Source organism: Oncorhynchus kisutch, linkage group LG25 (genome assembly GCF_002021735.2).
Source record: "Oncorhynchus kisutch isolate 150728-3 linkage group LG25, Okis_V2, whole genome shotgun sequence".
Lineage (NCBI taxonomy): Eukaryota > Metazoa > Chordata > Actinopteri > Salmoniformes > Salmonidae > Oncorhynchus > Oncorhynchus kisutch.
The window spans coordinates 41276380-41283303 of record NC_034198.2 but is presented as its reverse complement, the minus strand read 5'-3'; positions in this window follow the sequence as shown (position 1 = coordinate 41283303).

Here is a 6924-nt window from a genome sequence, read left to right as displayed (position 1 = left end):
ACCCCTACCCCCCTCTCTACTCCTCACTCTCACTCTCCACCCCCCCTCTCTACCCCTACCCCCCTCTCTACTCCGCACTCTCACCCCCCCCCTCTCTACCCCTACCCCCCTCTCTACTCCTCACTCTCACCCCCCCCCCCTCTCTACCCCTACCCCCCTCTCTACTCCGCACTCTCACCCCCCCCCTCTCTACCCCTACCCCCCTCTCTACTCCTCACTCTCACCCCCCCCCTCTCTACCCCCCCCCTCTCTACTCCTCACTCTCACCCCCCCCTCTCTACCCCCCCCCTCTCTACTCCTCACTCTCAGCCCTCCTCCATTCTTTACATGTGCAATAAGCATAAGATCATGTCTAGGCACTGCATGACGGCTCTCTTTCTTTCAATGGAGCATTTCTCCAAAGGATCTTCACAGGGATTTGCAGGCTGGATCTGTTATTCTAAGTGTCGTTCCTCCTCGCTCACCTTCCTCTTGAGATGACAGTTGAGATTTAAAAAGGGAGAGACAGAGCTGGGATTCATAGCAGGGTTTTTCCTCACAGCGTTCCCATTTATCCTGGTTTTCACCATTCACCGTTATTCTATCCTTCCTGCTTTTTTCCCACACAGTGTATGCTCCCTGACAGGTTGTCCTCTGATTGGTTAATTGTCAGTGAAAGACCGTATTGACCTGTGTGAGTGATGGTTCCTTTGTGTGACTGCCTCTGTTTGAGGAGCTGGAACACTCGTATAAACTCAGGCCGCGTGCCAAATGGGACCCTAATCCCTCAAGAGTTACGTTCCTATGGGCCCTGATCATAACTATTGTACTATATAAAAAGATAGGATGCCATTTCAGTGTTTGAGCACTTGGAGAACTCATAATTAACTCAAGACTCATCTGAACCCGGAGGTTTAATTGAACTGGAAACACTCTGAGGCTGTCCGGGTGCCTGGACAGATAACTCTTCTCAGTGGTCTGTGGGTAAATTGCGAACTTGAAAAAACGACCACTCAAAATGAGGTGCTCTATACAGGGGGCCATTTGGGACAAATCCTCATATGATCTATGGACTAAATTACAGCAATTTGTGACGCCTGTGCAATCCAATCCTGTTATCTGAGTTACATGTTAATCCCAGCCTCAATCCGATCCTGTTATCTGAGTTACATGTTAATCCCAGCCTCAATCTGATCCTGTTATCTGAGTAACATGTTAATCCCAGTCTCAATCCGATCCTGTTACCTGAGTTACATGTTAATCCCAGCCTCAATCTGATCCTGTTAATCCCAGCCTCAATCCGATCCTGTTACCTGAGTTACATGTTAATCCCAGCCTCAATCCGATCCTGTTATCAGAGTTACATGTTAATCCCAGCCTCAATCTGATCCTGTTATCTGAGTTACATGTTAATCCCAGCCTCAATCTGATCCTGTTATCTGAGTTACATGCTAATCCCAGCCTCAATTCGATCCTGTTACCTGAGTTACATGTTAATCCCAGCCTCAATCCGATCCTGTTACCTGAGTTACATGTTAATCCCAGCCTCAATCCGATCCTGTTATCTGAGTTACATGTTAATCCCAGCCTCAATCCGATCCTGTTATCTGAGTTACATGTTAATCCCAGCCTCAATCCGATTCTGTTACCTGAGTTACATGCTAATCCCAGCCTCAATCCGATCCTGTTATCTGAGTAACATGTTAATCCCAGTCTCAATCCGATCCTGTTACCTGAGTTACATGTTAATCCCAGCCTCAATCCGATCCTGTTATCTGAGTTACATGTTAATCCCAGCCTCAATCCGATCCTGTTACCTGAGTTACATGGAAAAGTGTTTGTCACAGGATGTTGTGTGAAGTGGCAAAAGGAACTCTCCTCCATGCCCTGTGGGAATGCCCAGTGGGAATGCCCAGTGGGAATGCCCAGTGGGAATGCCCTGTGGGAATGCCCTGTGGGAATGCCCAGTGGGAATGCCCTGTGGGAATGCCCTGTGGGAATGCCCAGTGGGAATGCCCAGTGGGAATGCCCTGTGGGAATGCCCTGTGGGAATGCCCAGTGGGAATGCCCAGTGGGAATGCCCAGTGGGAATGCCTGGTTGTGCCCCCCATGGGACAAAGCCTTAGCCGTCTGCAAGCTTCTCATCCGAAACAGTTAGGAGTTTCTGCATATATTAAGATCGACATTTTTTGACGTTTTTTTTGTCAGTTGTGTATTCGGCTTCTTTGGGCACACAACATTTTGGGGGGGGGCAAGCTGAAGTTTGGAGCCGGAGTGTACGCCCCTTCGTCAGTGATTGGTCAACGTTAATTCACAGATTTCTTGAGTTATTTTAGATTAAGAGGCAGTGTATACTGGGCTACGGCATCTCAAAGTGGACAAACAGTACTATTCCTGCTTTTTTCCCCCTCCTTTTTTCATGCAAAGTTATTTTAAGGGTGTATGTTAACACGCGTGTTTGGTTCCGCTAACCGAGTTCTGCTCGGCTCCAACCCAACCCAGTTGTCACCGTTAGGTTCGTCTACGCCCCTTCGTCAGTGATTGGTCAACGGGAAGGGATTCTTCATTTAAGTCGTTGTTGTCATTCATGAGAGGCGACCTTGGCGTCCATGTACCAAGGTCCTCAAGACTGTTTCTGTTGAGTGACAAGTCTGATATCAGACGGATTAACGAGACAGAAATGAAAACTTTATTGTTTTAAATAATGTGTCTGTGTTAAGGCTGGTCCTGAAACACCGGCTAGAGAAAACTCCAAAAAGACATGGGAAGATCTGTTTTCCTTAAGGGAACATTAAAGAATATCATGGCCATTAAATATCAGATCATTTATCAGGAAACTATTTATTTATTTGAGTTTTGAATGTTGTATTTCCATTTGATTTTGTTTTGTGTTAAAGATGAAAAAAATGAAATGAATTGTCTATACAAGAACAAAGGAGGTGCACACACACACACACACACACACACACACACACACACACACACACACACACACACACACACACACACACACACACACACACACACACACACACACACACACACACACACCTCCTGTGTTTCTCTACCTGTGCAATGTAAGTATAGGCCAGAAGTAACAACAAGATGCTAGAGGTAACAAAACCACCTCTCTGTTGCTACGTGGTAACAACAAGATGCCAGAGGTAACAAAACAACCTCTCTGTTGCTACGTGATAACAACAAGATGCCAGAGGTAACAAACAATCTCTCTGTTGCTACGTGATAACAACAAGATGCCAGAGGTAACAAAACAACCTCTCTGTTGCTACGTGGAAACAACAAGATGCCAGAGGTAACAAAACAACCTCTCTGTTGCTACGTGGAAACAACAAGATGCCAGAGGTAACAAAACAACCTCTCTGTTGCTACGTGGAAACAACAAGATGCCAGAGGTAACAAAACAACCTCTCTGTTGCTACGTGGTAACAACAAGATGCCAGAGGTAACAAAACAACCTCTCTGTTGCTACGTGGAAACAACAAAATGCCAGAGGTAACAAAACAACCTCTCTGTTGCTACGTGATAACAACAAGATGCCAGAGGTAACAAAACAACCTCTCTGTTGCTATGTGGAAACAACAAGATGCCAGAGGTAACAAAACAACCTCTCTGTTGCTACGTGATAACAACAAGATGCCAGAGGTAGCAAACAACCTCTCTGTTGCTACATGATAACAACAAGATGCCAGAGGTAACAAAACAACCTCTCTGTTGCTACGTGGAAACAACAAGATGCCAGAGGTAACAAAACAACCTCTCTGTTGCTACGTGGAAACAACAAGATGCCAGAGGTAACAAAACAACCTCTCTGTTGCTACGTGATAACAACAAGATGCCAGAGGCAACAAACAACCTCTCTGTTGCTACGTGGAAACAACAAGATGCCAGAGGTAACAAACAACCTCTCTGTTGCTACGTGGAAACAACAAGATGCCAGAGGTAACAAACAATCTCTCTGTTGCTACGTGATAACAACAAGATGCCAGAGGTAACAAAACAACCTCTCTGTTGCTACGTGATAACAACAAGATACCAGAGGTAACAAAACAACCTCTCTGTTGCTACGTGGTAACAACAAGATGCCAGAGGTAACAAAACAACCTCTCTGTTGCTACGTGGAAACAACAAAATGCCAGAGGTAACAAAACAACCTCTCTGTTGCTACGTGATAACAACAAGATGCCAGAGGTAACAAAACAACCTCTCTGTTGCTATGTGGAAACAACAAGATGCCAGAGGTAACAAAACAACCTCTCTGTTGCTACGTGATAACAACAAGATGCCAGAGGTAGCAAACAACCTCTCTGTTGCTACATGATAACAACAAGATGCCAGAGGTAACAAAACAACCTCTCTGTTGCTACGTGGAAACAACAAGATGCCAGAGGTAACAAAACAACCTCTCTGTTGCTACGTGGAAACAACAAGATGCCAGAGGTAACAAAACAACCTCTCTGTTGCTACGTGATAACAACAAGATGCCAGAGGTAACAAACAACCTCTCTGTTGCTACGTGGAAACAACAAGATGCCAGAGGTAACAAACAACCTCTCTGTTGCTACGTGGAAACAACAAGATGCCAGAGGTAACAAACAATCTCTCTGTTGCTACGTGATAACAACAAGATGCCAGAGGTAACAAACAACCTCTCTGTTGCTACGTGGAAACAACAAAATACCAGAGGTAACAAAACAACCTCTCTGTTGCTACATGGAAACAACAAGATGCCAGAGGTAACAAAACAACCTCTCTGTTGCTACGTGGAAACAACAAGATGCCAGAGGAATGATAACGTAGGTTTATACGAACATAATGGAGGGGAACAGGAGTTTAAAAATTATTTTATCTTTATCTTCATTTCTCAGTACAGAGAGAACGGTGGTACGCCTTATGGCTGGTCTGAACACAATGCAGATGTAATGCTTCATAACTTGTTATAAGCATGCATAAGCCCTTTATAATGCTTTATAATAATGCTTGTGATAGTTCATGTATCGTTAGATATTTTCTTACTTTTGTAGTCTATGAATATTGTAGATCATATATTTAAAACACAATCATAAATAATAAACTGTCTTTTTGGATGAACTCCTGCATTTTAACGTTAGTTAAGAAAGTCTCCTTCATATTCTGATAGAGAAGTTGGTAGCTGGTGGTATGCAGTCTTTTGGGACGTATCTTCTACATGGGTGAGCTAGAGGACAGATTCTGCTCTCAAACTGCCATGTTTCATTTGTCATCGTCTTTTTGTAGTTTTCAGAAAAACTCTCTTTAACCCTTGTTATGTAAAAAGCTTTACATAATGTTAAACTAAGTGAGCTTGGTGACTGGGTGGTGAAGACTTAACATTCAATATACAAGTTTATGTTGCTATTTGAAGTGGTGAACAGGCTGTGACCCCTCTCCTCTCCTCTCCTCTCCTCTCCTCTCCTCTCCTCTCCTCTCCTCTCCTCTCCTCTCCTCTCCTCTCCTCTCCTCTCCTCTCCTCTCCTCTCCTCTCCTCTCCTCTCCTCTCCTCTCCTCTCCTCTCCTCTCCTCTCCTCTCCCTCTCCCTCTCCCTCTCCCTCTCCCTCTTCCTCTTCCTCTTCCTCTTCCTCTTCCTCTCCTCCCTCTCCCCTCTCTAAACAGCTTAGAAGGTTACCCATGAAGAATAGATGAAGTGAAAGAGCCTGTCTCTTCCTTTCCCAAACACACCATAATGGACTTTTCTTATTCAGGAGATATCTATTGTGATATTCTGACACCTGCTTAATGTTGAAGTTAATGAGTCTTCTTTAGTAATGCACTGCTCAGGTGTGTGTGTGTGTGTGTGTGTGCTTCTGTGTCTGCCTTCTCAACTCTGCAGGCATATGAGAAATGCAGTCAGGGATTATATCGCAAGAAGTCAAGCCTTGAAAACAGTTAACTTTTTATTTCCAGAGTGCTTAAAAATATGCCATTTAGCAGAACCTACAGTCATGTGTGCATTTTTAAAAATGTATGGGTGGCCCTGGGAATCAAACAAACTATCCTGCCGTTGCAAGAGCCTTGCCCTACCAAATGTGCTACAGAGGACACAACACTGGGTTTAACTGTAACTCTTGAACAGGGTCCTTGTCCAGAGTGATGTACAGGAGTAATTACGGACAAGTGTCTTGCTCAACGGCACATTGACAGATTTTTTCACCTAGTCGGCTCGGGGATTCAAACCAACCACCTTTCGGTTACTGGCCCAATGCTCTTAACCGCTAGGCTACCTGCTGAAAAGTGGATCTAGCTGTAACTCTTGGAGACATGGGACATGAAAATAGTCATTTGTTGTTGTTTTTTATTAATTTTTTTATTTATCCGTTATTTTACCAGGTAAGTTGACTGAGAACACGTTCTCATTTGCAGCAACGACCTGGGGAATAGTTACAGGGGAGAGGAGGGGGATGAATGAGCCAATTGTAAACTGGGGATTATTAGGTGACCGTGATGGTTTGAGGGCCAGATTGGGAATTTAGCCAGGACACCAGGGTTAACACCCCTACTCTTACGATAAGTGCCATGGGATCTTTAAAGATCTCAGAGAGTCAGGACACCTGTTTAACGTCCCATCCGAAAGACGGCACTGTGACTTCACTTTCATTCATCTGACGACTGTTATTTATCGAATCAACTAACTACATTTAATTGTTACCCGATTAAATTAATCTTGTAAAAATGCACTCATTAGGAATTTTGGGAGCAGTTGTTTAAGCTCCCAAATTAAACTTGAAAAGGTCTTTACATATTTATTTAATTATTTATTTACTAGCTAACTAAATGATAAACACAGGATAACATACACACCCAATACATTAAGAAAAGGTCCCTAGTAGACTGACACAATATCTATAAAACAGTCTACGTATGAATCAAAACGTCGTATCATATCTTCATTCTGAACAGTCGTAACCTCCT